The sequence below is a fragment of the Eptatretus burgeri genome, chromosome 6 (assembly GCF_056783735.1).
Source record: "Eptatretus burgeri isolate ZD-2024b chromosome 6, Ebu_testis_v1, whole genome shotgun sequence".
In the NCBI taxonomy this organism is placed as follows: Eukaryota; Metazoa; Chordata; class Myxini; order Myxiniformes; family Myxinidae; genus Eptatretus; species Eptatretus burgeri.
In genome coordinates, this window is record NC_140966.1 from 114193939 (window position 1) to 114206451 (window position 12513).

At 44.3% G+C, this 12513-nt stretch overlaps 1 protein-coding gene across 1 annotated transcript in view; it reads right to left on the bottom strand.

Annotated features, from left to right (window-relative positions):
• Positions 1–12176, bottom strand: part of LOC147025663 (receptor-type tyrosine-protein phosphatase O-like) — a 176277-nt gene extending 164101 nt beyond the window's left edge. Inside the window, exon 1 of the mRNA XM_085886871.1 lies at positions 12064–12176. The gene's annotated coding sequence lies outside the window, so the exon portion shown is untranslated. The remainder of the gene's footprint in view (positions 1–12063) is intronic.
• Positions 12177–12513: the final 337 nt, after the last annotated feature.

The window sequence follows — 12513 nt, forward strand, 5'->3', positions numbered from 1 at the left end:
GTGAAACAGCTCAGTCTTGTTGCCGTCATCTCGAAGAAAGCTTCTCCGGTTACTTGGGGTCTTACTGGTTCCTGTCACTCTTATTCTGATTCCTTGCCCCCTTTTCGACCTTGCCTCGGACTTCAGACTTGACTTCTTATACACATCAAACACTACGTCCACCCTCTCGTTCCTGGAACCATAGGATTCTACCTTTGGGATGATGTCTTCTTTAGCATAGTCATCAAATATCTTTGAAGTGCATGGAGGTAGGGCATTGATAAGTGCTGAGCCATCAATGATGACTGCATCTCCCCTTGGTTATCTGTCTGGGATGTTCACTTGCGCTTCAAGAATTTCAGCCAGCTGTGACTTCAAATTTTTTTGAAGTTTTTTGTTTTTTTCAAATTTTCAACATTTTGATTTTCAAATGGCCAATCGGGCAGATTTGATTAGAAACCCCTGGAGAACAGAAATGCCAAATTTGATGCTTGTATCATAATTTGCATGATTTTTCTACTATCTACTACACTATACTAGTTCATTTGGAAAAAAGAACTTTGACCACAATGTTAAGAGACACAAAATTTCTCCAAAAAGTTAAACAATACCAAATGCTCACATTGTTTAATTAATTTCCAACCTTTCTCATTTACATAACCATTCTCTTCAACCAGATTTATAAAAAGAAAGATGTTTTTTGATTTCTGCATGAGTAAGTTGACTTTGGCTTGACTGAGATTAAAAGAAGCACCAGCCCCGCCCGTAATTTTCTCTCAAAAGCATTTATATTTTGCTGAGGCCTTAGTTATTTTATAACTTGGTTTACACGGTTCTTCAGTTAAAATGTAGGGTCGGTAGGTCGAAATATAAATATAAATATAATTTCAATTTTTAGAAATTATATATTTTTATGATTATTTTTCGGATGTTCCATGGAAAAGACAAGGGTTGGTGGGGGGGAAATAAATATAAATCCCAGATCAGGAGGATCTAAGAAAACATTGAAGATGGAAGACCATTCAAATGCAGGATGCCCATGTTCACTGTATCATCTGATGTGAAAAACAATAAAGAAGGATTAAAACTTGTTTTTACAATATAGGTCTGGCATGTTTTTCTTATAGAAACCTGTTGGATCATCAAACAAATGGAAACAATGCTGAGAAAATTACTGTCCAAGTCGTAGATGTGTGCGTGCACACCAGTGCATAGTGCTGGATATGATTTTAAAAATGTGTCTACGAGGAGTCACGCTCAAAACGGTCAATCAGAGCCATAACCAGCTCTTACTTTTCAGCGGGCATCTGATCATACCGTCTCCCCATCCCCATGAGCACATCAAAGCCTGATTTCTGGTCTGTTGAAGGCTGAATATCAGCATCTCGCAGAAACTTTGACGTACTTGGCACCGAAATCTTTCAATACGAACAGCGGTGTACAACTTTCGATGGAAACAAAATCGGCACGATCGAGAGTCGCCTGCGAATTATTAATGCTGCTGCACTGAATTGATGCAATCGTTAGGCCAGAATATTCGTCATCAAGATGTTGCGTGATTAAATCACCAATAGTCACTCAAATTTATACCGCTGACATACTTCTTAACAATCACTTTCGCCCCATAAACCACCGTCAATCTGAACCACGCTGGCCACTGCTCAGACACCATGACCGAAGATTACTGCGCAGTTTGGTTAAAGATGACTTGGCATTTTGGCACGCGCGCACGAAATTATATTTTGAAAATAAATGCCGACGTTTACATTTCGGGTTTTGAAAGTTTTGCACCTTCGGCGGAAAATGTATAAATATAAAAGGCTAAAAATGTGTTTTATATTTATATTTCATTTCGGCAAATATACCATCGGCGGATCTGTAAACCAAGTTATAAAATAACTAAGGCCTAAGTGTGTAGCTTACGACATGTCTTTGTCCTAGTTTTTGGATGTCTGACATTTAAGAAAGATCACTATTTTAACCCAAATTTTCTTCACTTGATGTACTTGCAAGAACTTGCTTTGCAGATCAATCATTAACCTCCGCCATCGAAGATCGGAGGTTACTGTTTTCACCCCTTTCTGTTTGTTTGTTTGTTTGTTTGTGAACAGTATTACGGAAAAACTCCTCAACGGATTTCAACGAAACTTGGTGGGGGGATTAGGTATGGTCCAAGGATCATGCCATTAGATTTTGGACTCGGTCCAAAATCCAATATGGCCGCTATGGCGGCCATTTTGAAAAAATATTTGAATTTTTTTTTTTTTGCATTTCTACATGTTTTAAGTGATTTCCCCCCACCTCCCCCCCCCCAAAAAAAAATTTAGAGAAAAAAAATTTTTGCAACTTTTTTTTCAACCAAATTTCGATTTTTTTTTTTTTGCATTTCTACATGTTATAAGTGATTTCCAACAAAAAACATGCCAAAATTATAATTGCAGCTGATTTTGGAACTTCAGGTGGATATACCCACCTAAAATCAATTTCTGTCTCAAGGAATCTAGTTATGACAAATGAATTGAGTTTGTAAAAGTTAAAAGGGAAAGTTGCAAACTATAACTCTGTGAGCACTGTTGACGTCAAATTGAATGAATAGGATATCAGGTTCACTTGAGTGACCAAGCAATATTGGCGGCGGAGGTTTTGCACTCTACAGAGTGCTCCCCCTCTAGTTATTAGAGGTATTTGCAATGATAATGTCTCACAGTTAATTAATTCATCAAATCTCGCAGCAATTCCATAATTCTCACCCACGTTAACGTTATTTCATTCATTATATGCAAGGAATTTTGCCCGCTTGAGTCGATCAAAGGGTTACACTGGAGGTTTGCTATTGCCTTCCCAGCAGTAGTTTGGGCAGGAATTTGTCTTTAACAGAAACATCAACTGATGTCATCGATCAACTTTAACATCCATCAACTAATGAAGACAGCACACCTAGTTTAACGTTCATCCGAGGGATAAATCTCTTCAAGCAGTACTAACAGCTGCTTGTAAAACAAGAACAATGTCAAAAGAATGAGCAATTCTGAAATATCTATGTTGCAAGGAAGCTGGTATTTAAAACAAATAGAGATGATGTAAGGACTTGCTCCAATGTTCTTCCCTTCACTTCACACGACACCACCCACCCAGTTAATACAAGTTCTCCCGACACACCTCCCGACCCCACACCCAGATAAACTGTTGGTTTTGATGAATGTGGTGTTGACGTAATGCAGGCTTAATGGGCCGAATTGTCTCTTCCTGCATCAAAGTGCCATTGTGTGTATCGTTGTGACTGTAATGGTTCGATATGGTTCCATGATCACAGGGCCTTCTCCACATAAGAATGAGGAATGCTTCGACAATATTCTCTGAAAAGCAGGAGAGCAAAGAAGGGGACGGGGTGGTTTAAAGGGCTTGGGCCTCCCCTTATTCCATCACAGAAATAGTGAAAAGTGTCTACAAATACAACTTTTGCGCTAAATATTCATTTTAATTTAATCATCTTCCGGTTCTGGTTTTTGAGCGACGGCTGGTTCTCTCAGGGGTCTCTGCTCACTTTCTCAAAGATAAGTTTCCGGTCATCGTTTGTCGCGTTTTGACTTTATATTTTGTTGCCTCTGTGTTTACTTGTGTTCCGAGTTCGGTTTTGTTTCAAAACTTGTGCTATTTGGTGAGTTTGTGTCGGTCTTGTCATGTCGGGTTTCCCCGAGGCCGACTCTTCTTCCCGTCCGTGTTTATTTGTATTTTCTCCTTATTACCATCAGTTTTTATTTTCTCAACTTTTCCCTCCCTCTAAACTTTATAAAATATATTTTTAAAAACCTATTCCCTCCTCACCTTATACCCCACGTAACCACGTGACTTCCTGTACTGACTCTTCTTCTTCCTTCTCTTCCCTGGCAAACCCACTCTATCATGAAGGTATTCACCACACACCTTCATGACCTTTTCTTCAAACTCTTCCTCTACTCTTCCCTAATCTCCAAAAATTAATTTTAAAAAGTCTCTTTAAATGCTTCAACTTCACCCCCCCCCCCGGTTCTTCTTCTTCAAAATGTGTTCAATTCGACCCTTTCTTTCATCCCATGTCGAAAAATTCCATCCTTTGCAACGCTTTCTCTTCTCCACTCTGTCGATTCTTCTGCACTCAATCCATCTTCCAATGTATTTATACAAATCTCTGACCTACAAATTTTTTAAATCCCATTTTGCAACACTTGTTCGTCTTCCATGATTCATCGTTCTTTTTTTTCCATCTTCAGTGGAAATTCATCCCACCTCCTTCAATCTACCTCCTCCTAACTCCTTCACTGTTGTACCCTCTCCTTACTCCTCCTATCTTGCCCCCGATCCGAGCATCTCTCCATTGTCCTCTGTCTGACTCACAGTTCCTCTTCTGGCATCCAAAACTGCATGGTTTTCAAATGTCTCACACACTCATTCAGCACACTCCTCAATATCTCTATCATGCTCTCTTTCCTCTCATCACATCTCCCCCTCTTCCCACCCCTCAAATCTTGTTCCTGCCCCACCTGCTCCCACCTCTACTGAACCACCACCCAATCTCATCCTCCCCATCCCTGCCTTCTCCCTCCTCCCCCATGACCATGCTTGATCTCATTCTCTCCCCTCCCTCTCAAAGCTTCTCTCTCTCCTCTCCCTCTCAATTCAGCCACTTCCTCCCTCTTCAAAGCAAAATTCACTCTCTTCCCTACCCCCCAAGCTTCTCCCTCCTCCTTCTCAAAAGCTCCCCCTCACCCTTCTCCCTCAATTCTACCCTTTCACCCTTCTCCCACAAATATCCTCTCTCACCCCTCCCCTGCAAAACTCCCCCCCCCCACTTCCTCTTCTCAAAGCTGCCTCCCCTCTTCCCACACCCTCAATTTTTGTTCCTCCCCCACCCACTCCCATCTCCACAATACCTAAACCCGGTTTCATCCTTACCATCTCTCCACTCCTCCTTTCCCCCACCTCCACCCAGGCCGTGCCTGCTCTCATCATCTCCCCCACCCTCAATTTTTGTTCCTCCCCCCACCCACTCTCATCTCCACAATACCTCAACCCAGTTTCATCCTTCCCCTCTCTCCTCCCCTCCTTTCTCCCTCCTCCACCATGGCCGTACCTGCTCTCATCATCTCCCCTCTCCCCCAAAGCTTCCCTCTCACCCCTCCCTTGGAAATCAGCCACCTCCTCCCTCTTCAAAGCAAACCTTTCTCTTACCCCTCCAAGAATGCCCTCACCTTTCTCAAAAGGTCCCTCCAAACCTTTCTCGCTCATTCTTCAACTCACCCTTCTCCCTCAATTATTCCCCCTTACACTCCCTTATCAAAGCTGCCCACCTTCACATCCACAAAGCCACCTCCTTCCCCCACCCTCTCTCTTCCAGCTCATTCCTCCATCTCCTCCCATCTCCCACTTCCCTTTGCCCCCTCTCTTATTTCTCCCCATTGCTACTTATCCCTACACCACCGAGCGCTTTGTCCTCATCCCCATCCGAGCCTCTCGCCTCGCTCTTCTACAATCTGTCATCAAATGTCAAGAACTCTCACTAGCTCCACCTCTCCTCGGCCACACCAGCATCCCCCTCCACTCCCCTGCGCCCAAAACCTCCTCCCCCCCCCCTCTTCCTTTACAGTGTGGACCTCAAACATCTGGGGCCTTCACTCAAACCTGAATGATGTCTCCATACAGGTTGCAACTGACAAACCAGACATAATCTGCTTAACAGAAGCTTTCCTCCTTCAAGACATCTCTGACTTTTTCGTTTCTCTCCCTGGTTACTCTGTCTTCCAATATGATAGACCTGAGCCTCGTCCTGGTAGCGGAGATGCTCTCTTTATCAAAAACTCTATTCCCTTCCTCTCCATGCACTGCCCTCACTCCTCCACACCCCCAAGAATACCTCTGGCTACGGCTTCCCCTCCACTCCCATCTCATGTTTATGTGTGTGTTTTGCCGTCCACCAAACAGTGATGACTCCATTTACATCTCCCTTTCCAAAGACATAGACCAACGTCTATCCTCTCATCCCAACTCTCTCTTCCTCATATGTGGTGACTTCAATTGCCATCATGCCAGTTGGATTGGTGTGGGTACCCCTCTCACCTGACATGGCACTTCAGCAAAGGGCTTCTGTGACTCATTGGGACTAACTCAATTGTCAACTTCCCGACCCGGATCTCAACCAATGATACTCCATCTCTTCTGGATTTGATTTTCACCAATTTTCCAGAAAAGATCAGCTGTTCTTTTTTCTGCTCCAATCAGTTCATCTGAACACATGCTAGTGAAAGCGGTCATCTCTCTGGCTGTTGTTTAAAGAACCACATGAACAATGTAGAGTCTGGCATTTCACTCAGGCCGACTGGCAGGGTCTTCATCAGCCATCAAACTTCTCCCATTTCTACTCTCACCAACAACTCATCTTGGGAATTCTTTCAAAGAAACTTGCTCTCTCTCATGCACAGATTTATCCCCTTTTGTCTTCAGTTGTCATACCGTTCCTCCTGTCCATGGTACACTGAAGCTTGTGGTGAGGCAGTTGCCCTGAAACAACTTACCTTTGCCTAATGGAATGCAAATCCTACTGAAGGTAATCTCAGTTCCTTCAACAAAGCTCAGAGCAAGTGTGTATCCACCCTCAGGAGAGCCAGAAAACAACATCTTTCTAAGCTCAAGTCTTAACTCTCAAACTTGTCTCCCTCCTCCAAATCCTGGTGGCATCTAGTTAAGTCTGTTTCTGGTGTATGTTCCCCCCCCCATCCCCTTCCTTACCTCAAATGGCCGCACCACTGATACCGCACATGAAAAGGCTGAATGCCTAAACTCGGTGTTTGTATCTAAATCTTGTGTCCGAAACCCATCGCTTTCTCCACCCACCTTATCCAGTCGCACCCAATTGTCCCTGGACTCTGTGTCCTTTTCTCCTGACAAGGTGGAGAGCTTGCTGTCAAACCTCGACTCAGATTCTGCAACCGGTCTAGACGGCATCAGCCCACGTGTCCTTAAAATCTGCTCCTCTGCTCTTGCTCACCCTCCCACTATTCTGTTCACACTCTCATTTACTCAAGGTCATCTGCCATCTGCTTGGAAATCAGCGAACATTACCAACCTGAATAAAAAGGTGCAAAAACAGATCCCTGCAACTACAGACCAATCAGCCTTCTCCCAATCATCAGCAAGGTTATGGAATCCATCATCACGTCAGACATTAAATCCTTCCTCTTCTCCAATGGCCTGATTTACGATCATCAATTTGGATTTTGATCAGGTCACTCAACTCTGGACATGCTGCTTCTCCTTTCCCAACAATGGATGGCAATCCTAAATGCTAAACATGAGATCAGAGCCATCTCGCGAGACATATTGCGAGATCACGCACGACTCACCAAACTCTCTTCCGATGGTATCCAAGGCAATCTCCACTCATGGCTCACGGACTTCCTCTCCTGTCACAGTCAACACGTGGCTATTAATGGTATTCTCTCATCTCTTCTTCCCATCCAGGTTGGAGTTCCACAAGGCAGTGTTCTGGGCCCTGTGCTTTTTCTGGTTTTCATCAATGATCTCTGCAACTCTCTGGAAAATCCTCTTTATCTCTTTGCTGATGACTCCACCCTCTGCCATACCATCTCTCATCCCTCTGATCGGCAAGCAGCAGCTTCTTCACTCTCCACAGATCTGGATAAAATCGCAAGCTGGTCCAACATTTGGAATATGTCTTTTAACCTGGACAAATATCCCTCTCTCACCATATCTCTCCAAAAGGACTGTCTGGAACCCCCCCAACCCCCAATCTCCTTTCTCAACAATCCCCTTGAAGAGGACAATCCTCAACAATCCTTTCATTCAAGCTTTTGGGTCTCACTATGTGCCACCATCATTCCTGGGAAAGCCACATCTCCAAGCTGGCCGACAAAGCCAGTTGCCGACTGGGCATCCTACGTCATGCAAAGTCCTTCCTTGGCACATCTGAGCATCTAACCACTTACAAAGCTCTCATCCACGGTCTGATGGAGTACTGCTTCCCCCTCTGGGGTGGTTCTCCTGCCTCACACCTTGCTCGACCTCACGCTGTGGAAACCAACGCATTCAGGATCATTGGTATTTCCCGTGATAAGGCTGAGTCTTTGGGTCTCTCACTCTTTCAACGGAGGCAAGTCAGTGATCTTTCTGTCTTCTACCATCTCCTCTCTGGCCTTGCCCCTCTCTGTGTCTGTTCCCCCTCTAAACCCACGTCCTTCACATTCCCTGTTTTCCTTCCTGAAAGTCCCTGTTGTACCATTTTGTTTACCCCGTGTACCCCGCCCCATCCCTCTCTCTTTCACAGATCTCCTATTGTCTTTTCCCCACTATTTTGTGCTTCCCTCTCCGGCGATTCTTGTCTCCTGCCTTGTCTCTTGTCTCCTGTTAGATGTTTCTGTGTATTAGCTCTTACACAAGCCTTGACATGATATACCAAAAAAAAATCATTTTAGCTCACCTGGAACATAGTTCATGGGAGGTGTTAGCATCTCGTGGTGTCTCTCAGTCAGTCAGTCAGGCACTGATTCAGGCAGTCAGTGAGTCAGTCAGTGAGTCAATCAGTGAGTCAGTCAGTCAATATTTAAACACTCGGAACTTCTTCTCCGAAACGACACACACAATTTCGATTAAACTTGACAGCAACCTTAATCACCCATGATGAAACAAAGTTTATCCACAGCGTTAAAAAAATGGCAACAATACCCTTGGGCATTCACCTGGAAGAATAATGACACCGAGGACAAACTTTTGTAGTCAAGTTTCATTTGATTGCATGTGTAGTTTCTGAGAAGAAAGCAAACACCTATTTTGGGGGGCTGTGAGACCCTCTTTAGACACCTGAGACTTCCTTCACCCTAATTTTGGAAAATACCCTTTAGATCTTTTGATTTCTGATTATTCCCTCAGATCAAGTGCCAGTCACCTGACTTTGTATTTGCTGCTGCTTCTCTTCTCTCAACAACATATGGTAGCCCTGTGGAAGTGACAACTTCCTGAGGGCACTCTGGAAACTTGCGACATCATGCCAACCTTTGGTTGTTTGTTGGTGCTCTATCCTCCAAATGCTGAATATTCCAAAACTGTCTCACTCTTCAATGCTTGGTCCATCACCCTCCTCCCGTACCTACAGCACCACTTTCATCCTTGTCTTCAACAATCATTCTTTCCACCCCTCCCATGATGTTTGTCTCCAAATATTCAGATTGGGAATCTTGAGAAGTCCAGTTTGTAGAGGTTGCTGCTCAATTTCCCTTCATGTCCTTTTACATTGTCAAACACCTCAGTGTCATTACTCGTCCCCACATCTCCAACATAACATGCCTGCGTCTTTCCAACTCCACTTCTTCTATGGGTCCCTCTCTTCAGAATACCTCCACTTCATGTACCCTCTCTTTCTATATCCTCCTAACCCACCCCCATTAAAGCTTCCCCCTCACCTCGCCACTCCCATCTTTCCCATCTCCCTATCCTCTCCAATCTTCCCCATTGCCTTCTCCAGACCCAGCCCGCTTTCAGCTTCCCATCACCCTTCCCCTTCTCAGCTCCCCCTTCGTACATCTCCTTCTCAGTCTCCCTCCCGCCTCCCCCCCCCCATCATCCCACCATCTTTCAGCTACTCCCAGCCCCCTTGCATTCTTTTCTTTTCCACATTCCACATTCTCTTTTCCACATTCCTGCACCCTGCCAACAGTGCTCCCTCCTCTGTCTCTAACCGTGTGGAGCTCAAACATCTGAGACCTTCGCTCCCACCTGATAGATCTCTCAATCCAGGCTGCTGCCAATAAACCAGACATCATCTGTTTAACAGAATCCTTCCTCCCAGAAGATGTTCCTGACTCCTGAGCATCTCTCCCTGGCTATTGTCTCTTCTGATTTGAAATAACTGAACCCCATTATGGCAGTGGAGTGGCACTTTTCATCAACAACTCAAGGAGTTGCACTTTTAGACCAGAGCAGACTCGGTGGTGGAATGGAATGGTTTCCGCTTCGAGTCTGGGAGGTCGGTGGTTCAATCACCAGCTGAGTCATACCAAAGACTTAAAAAAGGTATGTGCTGCTTTGTTGGTTGAAGTTCAGTATTTTGAAGGATAGAGCACTGACAATTCCCATGGGATGGTATCCAAAGGGAGGACAAACTTCCTCCTTTGGAAATGCCCCACTAAGTGCGGTGCCATTGTTCTGACATGGTTGGTACACAGAGTGCCTCCAATAGTAATGGCACTTCCCCCAAGTTCAGTGGCAGTTTGTCTCATTTAACAGTTCTGTGTTGTGTCTCATGCATTTGTCTGTTAAAGTGTGTGAGACTTGTGTCTGGCAGCTCTACTATGAGCCTTACATCCTGTTAAAATACCCTCCATTTCTCACCATCCATAAACTGATGGTACATCTCCCAATCCCTCAAAATTCCATTGCCTGCAACTTCCCCTCTGCTCCTACATCTTGTTTGTCCATGTGTTGTGGCATCCTCCAAACAGTAATGACTCCATCTCCATCTCCCCCCCCCCCTCTCTCTCTCTCTCTCTGCCAACATCTCTCTGTATTCTACCACTTCCTTTTGGTTTTGAACCCTCTGCTCAGTGTGCTCTGCCCCCCCGATATTTCTGCAGGGCACACATGGCCCACCAGCAACCCCTTCTGGTGAAACTCCCAAAATCCAGAATCTCGGCTCACCTCCATTCATTTTTTCCTCTTCCACTCCCACCTGTGGAACAAACTTCCACATTCTCTTCAATTCCATTCTTCCTTTCAACTTTTCAAGATGTCTATGAACTAATATCGCAGGTCATCCCCAATCCAAAACCGTGGTCTCTTCTACCACCACTCCCCCCCCCCCCATGACCACCTCTTTCTAAATTTCCATTTTTTTATTCCTGAGAGTTTGCTTCTCTATCCATCTTGTCTGCCCCCTGCATCATCCCCTCCCCGACATTCTTCCCTCCATCCTATGTTTGTCCAAGTCTTCCTCGACATGATCCGTTTTATGTTTTAGCTCCTCCATGAGCCTCGACTGTGTATACAATATATATTTTTTGTTCAATCAGATGCAATATGACCATGACAACCTCATAAGTTTTCCCTCAAATAATTTCAGATTACAACACTTCATCATCTCCACCATGAGCGTAATATTTTCCCATCCATTAGCATTACCCTACTGATCGTTTCCCTACAGACCGCACACTGCTCTACTGTCTCTGACTCTTCTCGAGTCAGCAAACGGTTCTTTCTCATTCCCCTGAACCACCTCCATTTTCCCCCTAACCCGAGCTGCTCTCCCGTGTATCACGTCCATGCACCCTCCTCACCCTTACACATCATTCCTACAAACCAGTAGTTTTGATCTTTTATCTTGTCATTCCCACAAATTCGATTGCAGTGTCACCCATTTCATTCTCCCTCATCAATTAGAACAAGATTTTAAAAATAATATACAACATCCTTCTTTTTCTATTTCCTTTGATTGATTTCCTGTCCAGTATTTCACACTCCTATCAAGCAAAAAGACACTTTTGTCAAAAATGTTCAGCCCAATCCGTCAAAAACTGTATGACTAGTATGCAATTATATAGCGACCACCCACGTCGCCTCCCGGCTTGTCAGTTTATATCTGTGTCGAGATTCAAACCCAGGAAAGACAGCTCAGATATGAGTGCGTTTACCTCGAGAGTCCCGACTACCTCCAGCTTTGCGAAATGTTTTCATCAAAAACATTCAATAATCACATCAATTTTAACCAATTCCCGATCGGCCTTTTAACGGCAAAGGAATTCATAAATTACTCTTTTTCATTCACTCTTTGCTTGCGATTCGGCTCCAGGCCTATCTTGCAATTAAACACATGTGGAATAAAAATGATGAACACGCAAATAAAAATGGAGATGATACACAAGCGTCGTGCAAAATGGCATTTACAATAAACGGCCTCCCGTTCCACCACCATCGCAACAAAAAAAAAAGGGAAATGATTACAAAGTGCGATGAAGTAAGGAAAACATGCATCATCTCAAGAGGAATATGAGCAGGTAGAGAAACGGGATAAGGAAGAAACATAAATAGGAGAAGAGGGCTTACCTTGCGTAGCTTTTCATGGAAGCTTCATGCAGCTTTTCTTGGTCAGGTGAGTCCACGACTCGAAGTCAGATTGTGGCCTTTTTGCTCCACTACCGTCTACCGTATCCATGGAACTGCGGAGCTCCACTCCAACCCTGCGCTGATGGACGACCACATGAGCAATCAAATTAGGCTGAGCAAACCTGGTCATGCGAGACAATCCTCTTCCCCATCAATCTGCCTTTGACAGGATTTATAGCCACCAGATGAAGCCACAAGGACAAACAGAATTGACACAGAGACCAAGTGGGATTTATGGAAAAAAAAAAAACTGGCAGAACAAAAAAACTGGCAATAAATAAATGGTCGCACAGTAACAAGGCCTCTTAACCTACAACCGATACACATGTGCACATGAACCATGATGAATGGAAACTTAATCATCTAACCTTTTCAGCCTTCATTCATGTG